The 19,909-nt window shown below is 45.3% G+C and overlaps 1 protein-coding gene across 2 annotated transcripts in view; it reads right to left on the bottom strand.

Moving 5' to 3' along the window:
- DAAM2 (dishevelled associated activator of morphogenesis 2) overlaps nucleotides 1–4,913 on the bottom strand; it is a 398,259-nt gene extending 393,346 nt beyond the window's left edge. Inside the window, exon 1 of one of the 2 annotated variants that reach the window (XM_075595377.1) lies at nucleotides 4,788–4,913. The gene's annotated coding sequence lies outside the window, so the exon portion shown is untranslated. The remainder of the gene's footprint in view (nucleotides 1–4,787) is intronic. The other variant, XM_075595378.1, reaches the window with a different exon arrangement.
- Between the last annotated feature and the right edge of the window lie 14,996 nt (nucleotides 4,914–19,909).

Genomic DNA, 19,909 nt, shown 5'->3' with positions numbered 1-19,909 from the left:
TTGTACGGTGGAGGGTCACTTTTACTGACCATAATTTAGTTTTATTTTTGTTACCTTAAAAACAATTTAAAATTTAACCATGATTGCAACATTGCAACTTCGGCTTCTATTTATTTTTACACAAAATATTAAATGTAAAAACCTTTCTTACAAATAGCAAGCAGTAAAAAATAATAATACTGTACATAAAGGAATTACTTTTATAATAGCACTTCCTCCAATACAGTAAATACCCATTATGTGTCCTCAGACCTTAAACTGTGCTACAATCCACTACTCACTAAAGTGAGAAGAGGAGTCACATACAGTTAATAAAGGTACAGGGCTGCGTTGATAACTGTGCATTAGCTGCTCTCACTATAACACACAGACTGCTGCCTGAGAGCCACTGAGGAGGCACAGGTCACTTCTCACTCAGAGGCAGCACTCCACTCATCCTGCTCGTGAGAACTTGCTCTATAGAAGGAGCGTGAGCCCAAGGCCCAAGCCCTTTCCTCCTGGTCTGCAGTGAAGGTCGCCGGCTGGGTACGTGATGTTCCCAGCTGCTCTGAAGGATGGCGGTTTGTTTAAATAGCCCTCCAAGGTTCTGCCTGAAGCAAAAAACAATCACGTTCCCCAAACACAGAGAGAGAGAGAGACGTCTCCGTCTGCTCGTTTTCCCATTGTGTAGTGACTGTTTTCTCTGGTCTTTCTTCTGCCGGCCTCTGCATCTTTCTCTTTCTGTCCCATGGGATGCCTAAATAATTGAGTGTTGGTTTCTTTCAGTCCTATCTCCTTCTCTCTCAGGCCCCTTTTCTGTGAAGCTGTCTTCACCTTTCTCAATTAGATTTAAGCAGCAATCCTGGCAAAATATCTGGGGGGGGGGGAGGGATTGGAACCAGGGGCTTCCCTGGAGCTGGACCGTGTTGTTTTAAGTTTAAGTTCCTGGTACAATTACCGTGTCCCATTCCGGTGCACTTCCTGGAGAATCCAACATGGTGGCAGCTATCAACCAATAGGAAGCTGCAACCGATGATGTTGCGGCCTCCTATTAGCCTACGGGTTTAGCAAGATTTGGCTGCCATATTGTTTCCCAGAAGGGAGCATTGGCACTGGTGGTGAATACACATGTAAATATTCAGCTCTGGGAGGCAGACTCACTTCTACTGAAGACGCCGTAAAAAAAGTGCCGCGGCTCCCCCCCCCCCCGGCATCGTACCGGTGGTTAAATTACTTCCAAATGGTATGATCTGCAGTGAGGCTTCCCGGCGGGGTCCTAGCTGTGACGTGCTCCCCCAGAAACAAAAGTCAAACTGGCTATATCTCTATGCAAAACTATTAAGAATAAAAATCAAGCAGACAGGATTGCTGCTTAAAACTTCATTCATTTGAATGGGGCTGAAATATTGCCAAGCAACGGGGAGTCGGTTTCATGGCCGTTACTCTCTGTATTTCTAAAACACATGAAATCATTTCATGCGCATGAACACTCTGTGACATGAACACTGTGACATGAACACTCTGTGACATGACCCCTCTGTGACATGAACACTCTGTGACATGGACACTGACATGAACACATGAACACACTGTGAAGTGGATACTCTGAAGTCATTCAAAGAGGGTCCCTGCATTATGGAAGTGAATAATACAATTTTCCAAGAGGACCCTGGTTTTCTAAAGCGCACACAGTACATGCTCTGAGGCCATTTCAAGAGGGCCATATTTTGGTGAAGCATGCATGTTCTGGGGTCATTGTAAGGGCCCCCTGTATTCTGATGTACGTACATGGACCAGAAGCAATAGACAGTACTCAGAAATAGAAAATCTGATGACTATATGCAGGGTGCAAAAGGAACAAGGAGGACCCAAACTCCCCCTAAACCAATAACCAAACCACAACTAATGTTCCAGCACTCACTGACTGTAAGAAAACTGTCAACCAGGGTATATGCCAAAAAATGAAACATGTAATGCAAGCACAAGACAACCATACACTTGGAGAGATGTCACACAAGCAGGTAATATGTAAATGGCCCTAAATATAGGTGGTGTGGGGAAAAACACCACAGAGGAAGGGAGGAGAGAGAGGGAGAAAGGGAGAGAGGGAGAGAGGGAGAGAGTGACAGAGGGCACATACCCTGTTTGACAGTTTGCGTATAGTCAGTGAGTGCTGGAACATTAGTTGATGTCTGAAGTAGTTACATGTTCCGATGACACTATAAGAGTCCTTCTCTATTTCTGAAGTAAACATATACTTTGAGGTCTTTATAATAAGGCCTATGCATTTCTAAAGCTCAAACTCTACATACTGTACATGTTCTGAGATCACTGACAGCGATGTTTGAAGCACACAAATAATCCAGTATCACTATAATTTATGAAGATCATTTGTGCTGTAAAATAATTCTAAGAATGGGTTTTCTATGTTTCTGAAGTACATAACACAGTTTAAATGATCCTAGCATTGTTCTCTCTGCTTTCCAACAGCCACTGCCATGGTCACATACCTTAAATCTATGGTTATCACAATTTAGGGACATCCAACAATACTTCCACCATAACTGTCAAGAGCTATGAAACCACTGACACTTTCAAAGAGTAACACTTGTCAAGTGAAACCTGACAGGCCATTGCCAACTGCTGTACAGGTAGTTCTTGCTATCCAACGTTTCACTTTCCAATGAATGGCATATCCAACGCTTTATAATGCAACCCTATGGGCCTTTTTTCGACTCCTTAATGCGTAATCTGACACTCACCGGCCACTGATTAACACGGGACTCACTTTACAACGGTTTCCCAATCCAACGCTACTTCCAGAACGGATTCCGTTGGATAACCGAGGACTGCATGTACCTGTAATCACATTATTGGTTTACCCTGGAAATCGCACCACATGCTCACTGCACATCCTAAATCCAGGGGCAGCAGATCTATTTGTATGTTAAGATTTAAGCCAATCAGGCAATTCACTGATCTACAGGTACTACTGTAACTGTGATCATACTCATATATTGTCATGCCAGAGTAGATCGTCATGGATAAATGGGACTATTTAAATATCCTTGTAGGGTTACACCTTAGAGTATTTTGTGCTGCAACTGTACAACCATATTAAGCCCATGCAAAGCTGGCAGAGATTTCAACATATTAAATTGCAATCCATTTACCTTTACCCTAATTCTTCTAAATGCCTCGAGTACATTGGCAGAATGATGAATTAATCCTATGCAGACAAGGTATTAAAACACATGGCGATAATGAAATGAACTGCCTAAGTTGACCTGGTCCAGCTATTAGGTCTTAAAATAGGAACACCTTCCATCATACCCCTGTTTTGAGGCCCAATGGCTAGACCAGGTAATTAAAACTCTTTAATGCCATGTTTCCCACCGTGATTCATTCATTTTTAGAGCATGGCTATTTGGACAACCAGAGAGGTGACTGCTGGGAAATTATCATTTCCAATTCTAATCACAACACAGGGAATGTGTGACGTTTATTTATTTCGTCATCGTTTGTGTTCCTATTTCTCACAATCATCTTCATTTGTAATGCAATGTAAAGAGAATGGTGTATTCTTAATCTGGTGCCGGGGGGGCAGAATCAAAAGAAATGTAATCTCCCACACTGTTTCCACTTTCATGTTCTAAGTAGATTTTTCTGCTTATTCTCACCAAATGTGATCCAGTCTCTGAATATCATTTTGTGTTTAAACTATAAATATTCAGAATTCTATCCCTTTAAACGGTGCCTGGAATGTTATTAACGCTTCAGCCTGCAGCAGTGAGCAGATCCTGTGCTGCTAGCATTGAATGTAAGTAGTATAGAGCCAGGAAACCCATTCAAGGGTAGCTCTTTCATACTTTCGGATAGATTTGCGTGAGTTTGGTAACCCCCTAAAGCGCCTCGCTATTGTCTGTCAACTCTCTACCAAGTACATCGTTATTAAAAGAGATGTGTAAAACTGTCGTGTGAGGTCGCAAACCATGCAAAATGTGTCCTATACGAGTCGCGAAAAAACCCCGCCAGAGTCACCGTCTCAAGAGATCCGCAGAGAATTAAGTCAATGTGCACTGCATTATAATTTCCTTTAATATGCTAATATCCAAAAATGACTAATTTCTCTAAAATTGATAGATTCACTCTATGCTGAGACTGGTCACACACCGCGTCTCACTGACTGGCGATATTACTCATATATTGACATTATTAACCTTTTGATGCCCGGCGGAACGCTTCACGGGGAATCCTATCCGGGGAATAAATGCTTTACATTCTGTGCACACATTTTGAGCAGCTTTGTGTATCTCTAGTTATTAAAGAGCTGATACGGGAATCGTGCACAAAGGTTTGTCCTGTACAGCTGTCTGCTGGCTGCATTCAGGACTAATTTACACCACACTTCTGCGGCTATTTGTCAATGTGAATCAGTGGTGTGTGCCAGTGATAGGCTATTGTACCCGTATCTACGTCACCCACTGATCCCTGAGGCCACTTCCCAGTTACATGCTGATGCAAATAAAGCATAATCAGGACACAGCACCTTCAGACACTGAGTCTAGGCAAACAATTCAATGACAAAAGTGACATTTTGGGAGTTCTTATTCTATCTTGCCCCCACTTTATTTTCTTGTCTCTGTCTCTTCAGATACTATCCCTTTCTTCACAGAATTGCTGCAGCACTTCCAAAGGCAGATTCAATACAGTGTATGCCACACAATGTGCCTGCTGGCACTACCCTCACATGCAGGGTGACTGTAACTTAACAGCTATAAAAGGAAAGCGTCTCCAATCACACTTACATTCTCCTGCTGTGCCTCTGTACTTCTGCTCTCTGCTGTCCTGAAACCTGCACAGTGCAGACTCAGCCTTCACTGGCCTCTCCTCCCATCTTCTCGTTGGCTGTGCTGTGCTTGTAGCTGCTGCTGTTTTCAGAGCAGCCTCTCTCGCGTCACTCTGTCACAGCTTGTCACCTTGCCAATGCTGCCCTGCACTGGGCAGGCTTGACAGCACTAGTTCTGTTGGTTTTTACATTTTATTGTACAACGCCTTTAAAATTAAATGTATACAGTTGTAGCCCTCTTACCCCTTTATGGGGAGAGTCTACGGGGGCTGATATAACCTGTTGGCTCACAGAGATCTGAGCCTCCGCCACTGAGAGCCTGGGGTACAGCTGAGCTACTAGATGACAGCACCTCCACCTGTATGGGATCCCAATTGGTGGGGATAACCCGTGCAGGAACAAATAACGATACTACACAGCATATAACAATAACCTTTACTAATATTGATATGCAAGCAATCTTATACTGTAATAGGGTTAACGATACGGAATGCCCCTTCCCCCTAGAGGTACAACTAGGCAATGCACCTCGTAGGGCGCAACCCACCATCGTGTCCTTAATGCATAGAATACTTTATAAACCATCCACATAACACAGCCTGCAATATAACACCCCTCAGTAACAACTCCCAGTTGGAAACCAAAAAGTACTGGAGTGCTTGGGCACTTAACCCGAGTGTCCACCAGTGATACCCTCCCCAAAGAGTGTGTGTGGGATAGCACGCTTCCCTGTGTGTTGGGCCCGTTGGTGTACTTATTAATACCTCCCTGGTCTCAGTCCAGACCAGGACAACAGCAGCAATCTGCAGATCAGCGACGTGGTTCCACGGCGCGGTCTGATGCTCCTCTCTTGGATGGACCTTCAGTCAGGCTTCTCTGAAGGTGCCTCCAGCCGGATGTTACCCCTATGAGCAGTCTCTAATATTGAGTCTTGATCAGCTTAAGGCAACAGGCTGCACTTCTACTTCAGGAACTGTCCTGCAGCATATCTATTAGCACTACTATGGTGAGAAGTTCCCTATCTGCGGGCCTTCCCTATAGTATACTCATCTCAGTTCATCTACAGTGATTCAGGGAACTATCTGGGGCCATGGGGGCAATTCTGGCCTAGCCCACCGAAGCACTGCTCCGGGGGCCCTACCTGATCCCTCTCTGTCCAGACCTTGACTGCCTCTTCCTGTCCCAGCATACAGTATATCTCCCCTTTCCTGAGGAAATAGCCATGTCATTGGCTCCCTGCGTCAGGTGGTACTCAGCTCCTATGTATTATGGGGCTTGTAGTCTCCGCGGGGTCTAAAGTGCATTGGGGCTGCGTGCGCATGGCGTGTTGCTCATGCGCGATTCCTAATGGCCGCCACGTGTGCTCTTCGCATGCGCGAACCGGAACAGATGCGCGCGCAACTAATAATGGTGGCGCCATGCTCAGAGGGCCGTCGGCGGGCCCTTTGACCTCCCTGCAACATCTACTCCCTGGCATCGGAGGTAAGGGAGGTGACAGGAGAGCGGGGGGGGGGGAGGGAGACAGGAGGGGACACATGGCTACACAGTATTTTACATACTCTATACATATCCTTGATTCAGATAAAACCCAAGCAATTCAGTACTCATAGATCATTTTATAAATGCAGATCGTGGCTATAGTCCAAACTGCTATCTGATACTGTAGAATAAGACCTATTTATGAATGAAAAGTATGCATGTATTTCTTTATTTATATAGCGCCATTAATGTACATAGCGCTTCAAAGCAGTAATACACACGACAATCATATAAATAACAAATAATACAAATATAATACAAATAACACATGTTGGGAAGAAGTGCTTCAGACATAAAAGTTACACAAAGAAATAGGAGTCCCTGCCCCGAAGAGCTTACAATCTATAATTGGTAAGTAGGAAGAACGTACAGAGACAGTAGGAGGACGTTCTGGTAAGTGCGTCTGCAGGGGGCCAAGGTCGATGTATGAGGTGTAAAGTATCAGCCACAGAGCTACTCATAATACATTTATATTAATCCCAGTGGATATCCTTAAGTATGAGGGCAAATTTGTCTATATGTAGTGTGCAGAAAAAGGACGAAGTGGAGGGAAAAGAGGGGAAGTGTTTAGGAGGAGAGAGGTGAAAGAGAAGTGAGAGATTGAGGGAAAGTGGCGTGTTACAAAAGCTATTAGATGCTGATGTTGCTTCGTAAAATATGGATAAAAAAAACCCTTGGAATCTCACTGCACAATAGTAATAGAGTAGACACCACTAAAAGTGTACACATTTATAGAATTAATTCCAAATGACTGGTGGGGATAATTAATAACGTCACCGCATGATAAGTTAAGATCACTGATTCCTATAGATCCCCGATTTCCATAGATCACTGATTCCCATAGATTACTGCTTCCCATAGATTACCAATTCCCATAGATCACTGCTTCCCATAGATCACCGCTTCCCATAGATCACCGATTCCCATAGATCACTGATTCCCATAGATCACTGATTCCCATAGATTACCGCTTCCCATAGATCACCGCTTCCCATAGATCACCGATTCCCATAGATTACCAATTCCCATAGATCACTGCTTCCCATAGATCACTGATTCCCATAGATCACTTCCCTTGCTGTCGCCGCCTCTGACATGGGACATTAGACTATATAATGCTCACCAGCGCATGCAGTGCCCTTCTGACAAATAAAGCCCATGACATCATTGTGATTATAAAGTCAGCGCGGTGAATGAAACCAGACGGATGTACAAAGTAGGTGCATTGTCTGTACAGCGGTTACATGTAAAGCACGGGAAAGTGAAACCAGATTGCACTCTTTGTTTCCCATCTCCGCCCCATGTCTTTTTTCTCTCTCTAGTCTGTTTAGTGACCATTTTTATCTCATACATGTTACCAGTTTGTCCCAGGAGTAACTTATTATGGGATGGAACTGTAACCTAGTAATATCCCATTAGCATACAAGCTATAAATGTCTAATTATCCGCCACCCAGACTGGGTGATAGGCATTTAAAGCAGCAGTTCAAGCTGCCGTTTTTAAAATGTTAGTTTATTTCCCCCCCTGTAATATGTGCATCAATACAATCCACACAATAATAAGTAATTAACTAAATTGCCGATCGATCCGTTCTCCTGTGATCGATCGGCGAAGATTCAGCTCGGGGGTTCACTAAATGGCTGCAGAGAAGTATTCTGCAGTCATGGGAATGTTTTTGCATATTAATATGACAAAGTACTGTGGGGAAGATCATGTGACCAGGCAGTCACTAGATACAATTGGTGCACTGCTAGAGAGAGAGCAGGGCTCAAAAAGGGGTGTGCCAGAGCTGGTTTCAGAAGAGGAAGGGGGTATGACTTTGTAAATGGTTGCTATAGAAACAAAAAATGCTTGTTACATTATAATACATTAAAAATGTAATTCAGCATTGTTTTAAAAAAAATGCACCGTGTATTTTCTCATTGTACAGAACTGATTTGTTAAAAAAAAAACAGGTAGGATATTGCTTGGTCGGCAGGTTTAAATTACATTATAGGAGTCAGGATATGCATCTATAAACATCACATACTGTGCTCCAATCGAGGAAAATCAAAGGGGGTTTGTAATGGGGAAATTAAAAGATGATGACTATATTTACTATCTGATGCTTTGCTATTAGACACCCTCCAGCGCTGGAAGAACCTTACAGTCCATTAATGAAAATGAGCCATACGATGCCTTCCATGGCCTGAAAGTGTTTTATGGCATAGCACCATTTAGTAAACAGGGCCCGTTGTCCCCCATCTTTTCTGTATTACCTAACCTGCTAGGTTTCAGCTGTTGTAACCTCTTCTCAGTCCATGAAACTGCCAGGTGGGTCCTGATGAAGCTCTATACCATATGGCCATTAATTCGGAGTGAGAGCTGGTTCCGATGAAGTTGGTTATGATTAGCAGATTAGGATGAGATGAACTGCATCACAGTGTGACTAGCTCAATCCTCATTGCTCCTCGCTCTGTCTCCATTGACCTTTGTTCTATTGACATCTGTTGCAAAGAAGAAGGGCCATTTTTTAACACATATGGGCTATGGGACAACTGACACGTCCCTTGTGTATATAATATAACTTTTACATATGTAACATGGCCTCCCGGCAGTTACTTCTGTTTCTGGACCTTTCCTCTGTCAGTCCTGTTAGTGCAGGCAGTGGAAACGTTAAAACCAGTTTTAGGCCTGTATGTGTATTTCAGCCTTGAATATTGTAGCAATATTCGAGGGCGGGCCTTGCAACTCAGAGGTTGTCAATCTCAGGGGTGGATATTGGTTGGAACGCCCTCTGCTGTGTGTGGGCCAATCTGTATCCGGCTTTGGCTTGTAATGAATCAGAGTTAGAGACACCCCTGAGATGTTCAAATTGGGACATGCCTCCTAAATTATCAGTTAGTGTTAGTGATCAGTTAGTGTAGAGAGTGAGCTGAGAAAGAGAGGAGACAACAGATGAAGAAACTGCCTCTCCCTTCCCCATGCTACCAGGGGGAGGGAGGAGATATTCTACAGCTTAGGCCCAGAAAGCCGGAGAGCGGGAATGATGATTACTGCATAAGAGATATGCTGCTACTGCTTCTTTATCATGGAGTCTGCTAAATAAAATACAGAAAGACATTGCTGTGTGGCTTCCTGTCTCTGCATGAAAGAGTGTCAGTGGGGGTCCATCCTCTGAAGACCCAGGGGATCCTTACTGGCTGGAGGCACTGCACCATCTGGAGAAACAAAGGTAATCTGTCCCTCTCCTTTCATTGTCCTGGCTCTCCCCACACCATCGCGGAGCCCTCAGCCCTCCTGTTGCCAACAGGTTGCAGCACCCAGACTGCTTGTGGTAACCCAGAAGGAGAGTACCCCCCATCTCACTTAGGGGGGGATGGGATAAAAGGGTTACACGTATAAGATAAATAAACCCTAAGGAACTGACAAAACAATTAGATTGTGAGATCTTCTGGGCAGGGACTCCTTTTCCTAAATGTTACCTGAAGCACATCTTCCCATTATGTGTTACTTGTTATTTATATGATTATGACACGTGTATTACTGCTGTGAAGCGCTATGCTCATTAATGGCGCTATATGAATAAAGATTACATACATACAAATAGAAAGGAACTTAAGATATCGACATTCGATGGTGAGCATCATTCTAATGATATAACTCCAACTTATCCATTGTGAGAAAATTAGAAATATTTCCATATAAGGCTCGGTTGATCACTTCACACCAAATTACTAAGATCGATTATTATTATTATCATTATTATTGTAGCTGAGTCCCCCTCTTACCTCCGGGCTGCGGGAGGGGAACAGCTACCGGTGCAGGGAGGTTGCGGCGGTGTGTGAGTGCTGCAGGAGGGGCGACCGGGTCGCCGGGAGCTCCACGGTGGGACACTCATAGGACGCCGCCATTTTGGGCATCAGTTCACATACGCAAGATTGCAGGGGTACCGATATTAGTGTGTACAGTATAGGTTGTATACATACCTGTGTGTGTGTGTGTATTACTGGTATTGTTCCTGGCAGGGGCTTATCCTACTGGGTTAGGATCCCTTTCATGTGGAGGCGCTGCACCGAGGTGGACACCCAATCACCCCAGGCTCCCAGTGGCGGAGGCTTAGGCCTTCTGTGAGCCAACAGGTAACGGCAGTACCGGTTGTACCTTTAGTTGTGGGGGAACCAGGGCTACATTATTATTATCATTATTTATTTTTAAAGGGTCAACATATTCCGCAGCGTTGTACCTTGGGTTACAGAGATTTCATAATTACATAAACATGCACAAATTGATACAAACGGTAATGAGGGATTGTGAGAGTCTACAGTCTAGAAGGAATGAGGGACAATATCGAAACAGAAAGATAAAGTAGCTGCTCATTTGGGGACGGTGTATACATCGTTGGGGTATGGTTCAGCCTGACAGTTGATCCCATTAAGGTTTGAGGGTAGGGATGTTAGGAGTGTTACATAGCGTGGATATTGGTCCAGCCACACTGCTGGTCCTAATGGGGTTTACAAAAGAAGAGATAACCTGGGGCACTCCCTCCAAATACTAAAGTGATACAAAATACCAGTGGACCATACCAGCCCAACCACGATGGTCTTGCTTGCTGCTCAACCAATGAACGAGGATCTTCCCGCGATCCTCGTGGTGTAGATATGTGGAAGAAAGAGAATAGGGGGGCGCAATTCTTGTTACAGGGAATTTGAAGATATCCCTGTCACACAACAGACAGCCTACAATGGGTGGTGGAGGGAATAAATATAAATATATCACAGTGTACTCACACGGCCAAGTGTGGTACCAGACATAGGTAATGGTATCTTTCACGGCTGCCGTCTATCGTCCAAGAACTTTCCTATCTGGAGCTCAGCAGTCTGATGCCAAACCCTCGTCTGTGTCCTACCACGAATCTTCCCCGGCTCACACGATGGTTTATACGGATGTAAGGGTGACACCACACAACGTTGTATAAAGGTGTAATTTATCAGTAAAAAGTGAGCAGCAGTACACTCACATATAAGACCGCTCCGGTACACGCAGCAAGCTCCCGCGTCACGCTGCAGTATCTTCCGTTGCCCGGCGTCCGGTGCTCAGGACTCCAGCAGGGCGCTCAAACTGACTACGGTAGCCGATATCGGTCAGATGATGCAAACTCCAGGGCCCCACATGAACTACGCGTTTCGCAACGTATTGCTTCGTCAGGTTCATCCCTAATGGGGTTTGAAGGGGGAAGGGGGATGGGATTTAGGATTTTAGTTGCACCATGAGTGAGGAAAGTGCGCATCCTAGAAATATTCTGGAGATGGAGACGGCAGGACTTCGTGAGGGATTGAATGTGAGGGATGAAGGAGAGATCAGCGTCTAAGATGACACCTAGATAGATCTTAATTTCTACCAAAGGTAACTGAAAATATGGTCTGTGGCCTCATAACAAGTACAGTACCCATGTGGAACATTAAGAGAAAGCAGGTAAGGTTATAAAGTTTAGACCCTACTGAAGCGGTGCTGCAGGTCAGGTCAATGTCCCTGCCTGTGACGTATGTGAACATGATTTATATCCTGGTTTCAGCTCCTTGTGACAACTTTTCAAATTAGATTGTAAGCTGTACAGAGCAAGGACTCACAGTGCCTGAAAAAGTCCATGTGCAATGCTGCACACACTGTCAGCACTATATGAGAAGAACATATTTATATATATATATATATAAGAAGAGCAACCCGACGTTTAATGGCGCGTGGATTCACACATTCCCCAAAATATTATTAAAGAAACACTCATTATCAGCCTTTGTACGTATAATAAGGTTATTTTTCAGTTATGTCATGTCCTTGCAGAAGGCTGTATATACAGTTGAAAACATCGTAATAAGTTCAATATATATGTAGCGGGGCCCCCCTTACTTGCCTGGGTGAGGGGGAGGTGCTCTGTGTCGCTCCGCCGGATCGGGAGATCGGGGGAGGGGGGGGGGGTTTAAGTTGTGGCAGCCATCTCTGGATTGGCACCGTATTTAAACCTATGGGACTGTGTGCTGCGGCGGCTATGTTATGATTGGTGATGCCGGAGGGTGAGAGGCTTAGGAGCCGGAATTTCCTCCGCGGACTGGGGAAGGCATGTTCAGTCGTCACGGAGCCAGTAAAGAGGACGGACGTGTCCAGGGTGCAAGTAAGCCCCTGGACGGTGCCGTTAGGCCCTAGTTAGGCCCCGATCCCTACTGAGAACAGTACTGTAGGGAAGGCCCTAGATAGGGACCCTTCCCATTAGAGACCGACGACCCACATCACTGAGCAACCGGACGGACGTCCGCACAGTGACCTGCGGCCTTCGGACGAGACCGTACGTGGCAACCAGCAGTAAGGCGTATGGGAGTTTTTCAGACCGCGCATCGTGGGACCACTGATGCGAGTCTGCTACCGGAGGATCCCTCCAATTCCCTGGTGATAGCCAGGAAGGAACCCACCGTGCACCACCACAATTCAGGGAGGGTAGCGTTACCTTCATACACTTCGGGGTGGGAATTGTTCTTTTGACACCAGGGTTCTAGGTGCCCGGGGCACCCTCAGTACTTTGGGGGAAACACTATTGTAATTACTATTGCTATTGTATGTTAGTGTTATTGTGCTTATGAGCAGTGACCTGCTGGTAAAATATATTGTTATTACTGTTGCTGTGTGTGAGTGGTAATTGCTTTGTATTGCTTCCTATGAGAAGTCATCCCGATCACGCTGGGAACCTCATAGGTGGAGGCACTGCAGAGCGAGACATATTACCCCAGGCTCCCGGCCTCCTGTGAGCCTCACAGGTAACAGCAGCACGCATAATCGCCCGCGTTTCCCTTAGGCATAGGGAAAGGGGGTTACATATATAAAAATGTATGTAGTACAAATCTGAAATCCTCACTTCTCTTTTTGTTATCTCCCAAAAAAAAAACAGTACATATGACAGTACAAGGGGGGTATCCTTGGGACCTAATGAACACGCCACCAGCAAAATCAGTACCATCCAAAAACGGGCCAAAATACCTCCAACAAAGACTGAGCCACTGATTGAGCCACCTGTGCTGAAGCTGGGTTATACTTAAATCCTGACCTGTTGGGAGGTCGTAAGGACTGGAGTTGAGCACCACTGACCTAGGTAGGAACTATTTTGGAGAAACAAGTCCAAAATAAATTAGCACCTATTGCTTGAGGTTACCTTTCCTCCGCTGCTCTCCTTTCCACAAATAATGTGTCCTGCTCTCTCCCTTTCACTTTCACTGATTTGGACATTTTCCTTTTTCTGTATGAAGAGTGCAGCTGCCCCTGAAAAATACAAATGTGGAATACATGAGCTTTTCGCTGCAGCATAAAAGAGTGCACCCATTGTTCCACTTATTATACATAATATCTGGTGGTGACACAGCCACATTCATCATAAACAAAGAGAAGATGTGATGGTGAAAAATGTCAAATGAATACTTATTGTGCCGTAATCAGTGTTGTGCAGAATTCAACACCTCTGTGTATTCCCAATGCTTGAGGAGCTGGCTGCTCTGTGCGAGTCCTGTGAATAGGAGTAAAAGACTGTTACACTCAGGGGCTTATTATAGTATCTCCGAAGTTGTTGTTGCGAAACCACGCGAGTAGACAGTGGTGCACTGCTAGCCACCAGCTGGTTTAACTCACACTGCTAGAGCTGCGGTCTAGAAAAGCAGTGGTTGTGGGTTATAGTCCTGTTGGGTTTGACACCATTCCAGTCATTGGGTTGTTGCCTTAGGCTTACCAACTCTATATACCTTATATAGAAATCCTCTTCCACCCACCCCTAATCAGCAGGCAGATTTTGGTAGTTTGTTTGTTCTTGTATAGCGCTGCTAGTTTTACGTAGCGCTTTACAGAGATATTTTGCAGACACAGTCCTTGCCCCATAGAGTTTTTAATCTATGTTTTTGGTGCCTGAGGCACAGGGAGATAAAGTGACTTGCGCAAGGTCACAAGAATACGAAACTGGGAATTGAACCATGTTCCTCCCGTTGCAAACTCAGTGCTAGTGTCGTTACTCACTGAGCCACTCCTTCTCCCTAGGGGGATGGATCAGAGCAATCCGCAGAATTCTGTGAAACAGATTTGGACTGGTTTGTCATGTCTAGTGCTAAATCCATCCCCTGCCTCACGTATTGGTTTTGCTCTCTCAGCCAAACCCATTTTCGGCTCTGGATGCAACTAGGAATATCAATCTTGCCACCCTTGCAAGTTTTTAGAAGCAGTTTGCATAACGGTGCTACTTGATTTTCAGGCTGTTTTGACAAACCGACGGGATTGGGAAAGCCACAATGAAATGGCTTCTAAAAACACATTTTAGACACAGATTGGACATGCAAATAGGGCTTAATGAAAAATAAAGCATGCCAATCCCATTGGAAAGGGCTCTTTAGAAGCAGATTGACACACTTCAGAGCTACAAAAAGCCCAGCCTCCAATTGAACCTCTACAACCTCTCCATTGTTTTTATGTTTTCTTTAATGGAAGTAAAAGTTACATAGATACTGTTATGGGAGACCAGTACCTTTAACACGTTTTACCTCCTGGGATCAATTCCCTAGGCAGGACAACATTATTGAATAAAATGGGGGTTATTCGGGCAAGCCCGCAGACACACAAAAATGCACAAATACAAGCAATACATACTGTACCAACTGAGAGTCTGGGGTTAGACACGAGCCTCAACTAGGTGTAGGGCACCTGCTTCAGGTAGGCTTACCCTGTCCGCTCCACGTCCAGGAACACACAGTACTCTTTTCGGGAGAGCCACCGTGCTCACCCGATGGTTCAAGTTCCTTCCAATTCTCAGAACTTGGACTGAGAACCTGGACGCGAGAATTGTCTCCCAGCGCTTATCCTCCGTTTGGCCGGGCTGCTCCAGCACCTCTATGCCGAGCACCCGCCGGTTGCGTCACTGGACGTAGCCTAGAGCAAGTTGAATGGTTCCTCAGAACTTGGCCGCGTTCTCAGAACTTGGCCGCAACTGTAGAATTTGTCCTCAGCTAGGCTAGGCTTTCCCGGCACCTCCGTGCCCAGTGCTTTGCTATTCCAAGCAAAGTACTTTTGATAAGCCTGCCAGCGCTTCAACGGACCATGTCTAAGAATAGCCAATATGGTCTGGTTCTCTGATCGGGCAGTCCCCTTACATAGACCTTGGTGTCCTATATCTAACATGGAACAGGGACTGCCGACCAACCAGCGCCGGATCATAGTGCAACCACCACTCACACATGGGAGGCTTGGCTTGTTGCCCCAGTTATAGGAGGGGGTGTGCCGAGGGGCTTATGTAGCTGGTAAGCGGGAAATTCGAACTGGCCAATGGTAACCGTGCATACAAGCAATGGCTTTCCTCTTGCCAGCCCCATACCTCCCGCTGGGTATGCTCCACAGTGCCTCAGAGAACAAAGAGTCTCCCCGCGGGGAGCCTTGTTTATGGACCTGTTTCTCCGACCTTCTCTTCTCAACCAAATGGCCCGACACCTCGCTACTCCCATCCTCCCCTTTGATCCAACACCTCTATGCAGACAGCCTGGCTACTTGAATTTTCCAGGGCTGCCTTCATAGAGATGAATAAACATACCTTTTCACAGGAAAATACATTTCTAAATCTTGGGCTCTAAAACTTGGATTCCACAACCTGGTTTTAAAACAGGCCCCTGCACTGTGTTTTAAACCGTGGTTGTAGAACTTGCTGGTGGGTCAATGATGTTACATAGGGTTATGTTATTAATAAAACACACCGTCTTTATCCATAGACGCGTACCCGCAAAACATGCACAATTTGCAGGTACAATTACAGTACTGCTGGAAGAACCGGTCAGCAAATGTAAGGGTTCCAGTCCAGGCTTTGGCTAGAGCCTGCCCTTACCTGGCTGCTGTGGACATCTTGGTTGCTGGCAAGCCTCCTCCTGAACTTTGTTATTAGCTTCACCTGTTCAAGGGCTGAAACAGCAGCCAGTGTCTTCCAGACCCTGCCGGAGCATTGTATATGTTTCCCTGGGTTCCTGGCCACCTTGGGTTCTAGTTGCTGAGCCTTCATTGTTTGTGAGCCTTCCCTGTTCCTGAGACTAGCCTATTGCTGTGCCTAGCCTGTTCATTTGGAATCCCTGTTGCTGACCCTGGACCCTGATCGGAGACGAGCACCATCACAGCAACACTTTACACACATTTTAATGTTTTTTGCCCCCCAACATTGAATTTGAAGAGGAGATTACCCAGGCACTCCTAACATTAAACCTAAACAGCCAATGTGGACCTGACCTAGTGCAGTAAAAGTTCCTACGGCTTAGTGCCCCAGTCACTGCTATAACGCTTACCTCCCTAATAAACTCTATGTTGTCTGCAGGCCATATCCCACAGACCTGTAAAAGTGTCAGAGTTGTTCCAGTCTTCAAAAGTGGAGACAGTACAGAGCTATGTCTCTTCTCCCAATACTATCCAAAGTCATGGAACAATGTGTCCACTCCCAATTAAGCGATTACTATATCAGGACAGATTTCCTAAATGTAAAAAATGTAAACTGGATTCACTCGCACCTATCGGGTAGATTCCAATTTGTGTCTCTTGGGTTCTAACTCCAACCGCTTGGATGTCACCTGTGGGGTTATGCAAGGCTTTGTTTGGGGCCCCTACCCTTTTCATTCTTCATTAATCCATGTAAGGCCGAGATTATAGTGGGCGCGTGCGCGACGGAGCGCATGACGACACGCAACTGTCACCTGCACTGAGGTCCCAGGCGACAGGGAGGTGTGGCGGAGGCATGACCATGACATCACGTGAGTGGTTCGCCATCATTGGCTGAACCGCGCACAGGACCCGAACGCTGCGCGACAAACACAAAATTGTTTGTCTTCTCGAGAACCGCTCACGTGGTCGCGCACTCTATGGGCAGCCCCATAGAGAATAGGTCTGTTGTTCACGCCACACGGGCACGCGCACGCCATCACTGCCACTATAATCGCGACTTAAGGCAGCTTCAATGCACATGTATACAGATGACAGTCTAATTATCACTCAGCCCTAGCCTTACTGACTTGAATATTGGATTTCCCGAAACAAAGGTAAAATTGATGTTATTTGTGACCAAGTCTAAATTTCTAAAGCTATTAACAACCGAGCTATAGAACCAATTCTAACGCCATTTTATCTCCGTCACTAGTGTAACACAGTTCCCCCCCCTCCCTCTCTGGAAGATGTAATACTGGTTGCCGCTGTTTGTGGTGCGATCATACCTGTGAGGGTCCAGGAGAGCTGAGTAGTCCGCTATAGTGTGGGGAACAGGACTGGCTTTTGATGATCTTTAAATTCCACTCAGGGTGTCAGCGCCTCCAGCTCCAGGATTTCCAGAGACAGTCCCCCACTAGGGCAGATTCCATCCATACCCCTACTCAATAGACTGAGAGCTCGGGCAGGGGTATGTAAAAAGGGATGCTTTATTGGTGGCAGCCACTGCTAGCAGTACAGCGAATGCATGAGGATTGATCTGGGTCCCCAGACCTCTGGATGGGGCCTTGGCTCTCTGGTAGATTTGAGGCCTATAATCATTCTTGCTCAGTTAGCCCATGAGGGACTGACTGCATGTCTCACTCCCAGCCGGGAGGACCGGAGCTTCTTTTTCTTCTTCTATCCCCTAGGATAGCCTGACACAGCCTGTAGCTATCAGGACTTACATAACAGGAGGCAGAGGCAGTCTGGACCAATCATGGCTACACTAGTTTTAAGCATCTGGGCATATGGCTTGACTCCTATTTGGGTTACATATTGATACTCTGACATTCAAAACCTATGCCAAACTAGGTGTACTTTATAGGAGCAAATACTCCCGAAGCCTGCTGGTCAGAAAGTGCATCGCTTATGGGGACATAGTATATGGCGCAGCACCCCAAACCCACTGTAGCAAACTAGACACCCTCTACAACTCAATCTGCCACTTTGTGCTACAATGTAACTACAACACGCATCACTGTGAAATGTTCCAAGAACTTGAGTGGCTATCCCCGCAGTCCAGACACATAGTACATCTTTCATGTCTTGCCTTCAAATACTTTCTGGGCAAGCTACCCATCTATCTGAACAAGCTCCTCACCCCTACCACATGCAGCAGTTATCCTCTGAGATCTGACTCCAAAAGACTATTCATGGTCCCAAGGTTCAGAAAAGTATCCGGCCGTTCCTCCTTCTCTTACAGTGCACCTCACATCTGGATCAAGAAAAAAAAGAAAAATGGTGTATATAGTGCTAAAAGGCTAAACAATATACAATACAGTGTAATAATATAATAATGATATGTGACCCTACACAAAACCAAAATGGGCTAGGCTGCCAGGTGATACTAACTCCAAGACACAGTTAGCAAAAAGGAAACACAAAATAAACAATACAAACCGGCGCCTAAAGAGTCCAAAGGGAATAGTTGTAGTCCAATGGTGTTTAAATAAGCAAATCCTCCCGAGGGGGGTGAAGACGCCGCACAGCCGCAATAATGGAGAAGGCTGATGGATGACTGAAAAAAGCTTTATTCACACAGAATGTGCAAGCGGATCCTCTTGACGCGTTTCAGCCCGTGGGGCCTTTGTCAAAATGGTGTTTAAAGTCTCTAGAGGTGGAAATCAGCTTTAATCACCAGCTCCTCTACAAGACGTTACTCCATGCATATAATGCAGAGAAAGAGAAGAGACAAAAAGAACACATCATAGTGCAACAATGCAAATATAGAACATGCAGGACAAACAGGACATCACAAACTCTAAACAGAACAAGCAAGGCTGACTAACAGTAAGAGTTCATTTAATATACACAATAAAAAAGACTATAGCAGATGTGGGATCCGGTAGGTTAAAACCGGAGTCCTACTTACAGAACTGCCACAGATCATAAGCAGAGATTATTGATGAATGGTGGCTGGCTGCAGCTCCGTGTAAACACGTGACATCCAGAGGTTGCTCCAAATGGTGTCCTTTACTCCGCGACAGGAAGTGCGTCACTCAGGATGAATCTGGAGCTCTCCAGGGACTGTCAGCCAATCCGCAGCCGGAGACACGTCACCAGGGGCGGGTGGAGATACCGAAATCCCTTCTCTAATACGATTACTGCGATCACGCTCTGCAAGTCCTCTGCCTTAGTCAATGTAACTCAAAACAAACTGCCCAATGCGTTTCGTGCGCATGCGCAACTCTTTAGGGGATATCGATCACTAGGCATGAGATACCTATATACTGACAGGACTAATACTATTGGATGGCAAGAAACCTACCCATAACCTAATCAACCTGTGTGATTGGTCTAAATAACTGTCAGTCACGCCTAGTATACACACAGCCTTACTAACAAACTTGACAATTAACAAACGATCACATTACAAGACACAAAATACCTAAAAATGCTAACAAAAAATGACGTTATATAATAAAAATCAACAAATAACCTACATCATATTTTAACCATTTAAAAATGTGCATATTAATCATAAAAACACACGCAAACCTAAATTCATAAAGGAAAAGTGACATATTCTTTTAGGCCATAAAAATATATATAAAA

The sequence above is a fragment of the Ascaphus truei genome, chromosome 4 (genome assembly GCF_040206685.1).
Source record: "Ascaphus truei isolate aAscTru1 chromosome 4, aAscTru1.hap1, whole genome shotgun sequence".
Taxonomy (NCBI): domain Eukaryota; kingdom Metazoa; phylum Chordata; class Amphibia; order Anura; family Ascaphidae; genus Ascaphus; species Ascaphus truei.
This window is presented reverse-complemented; position numbering and strand designations above follow the sequence as displayed.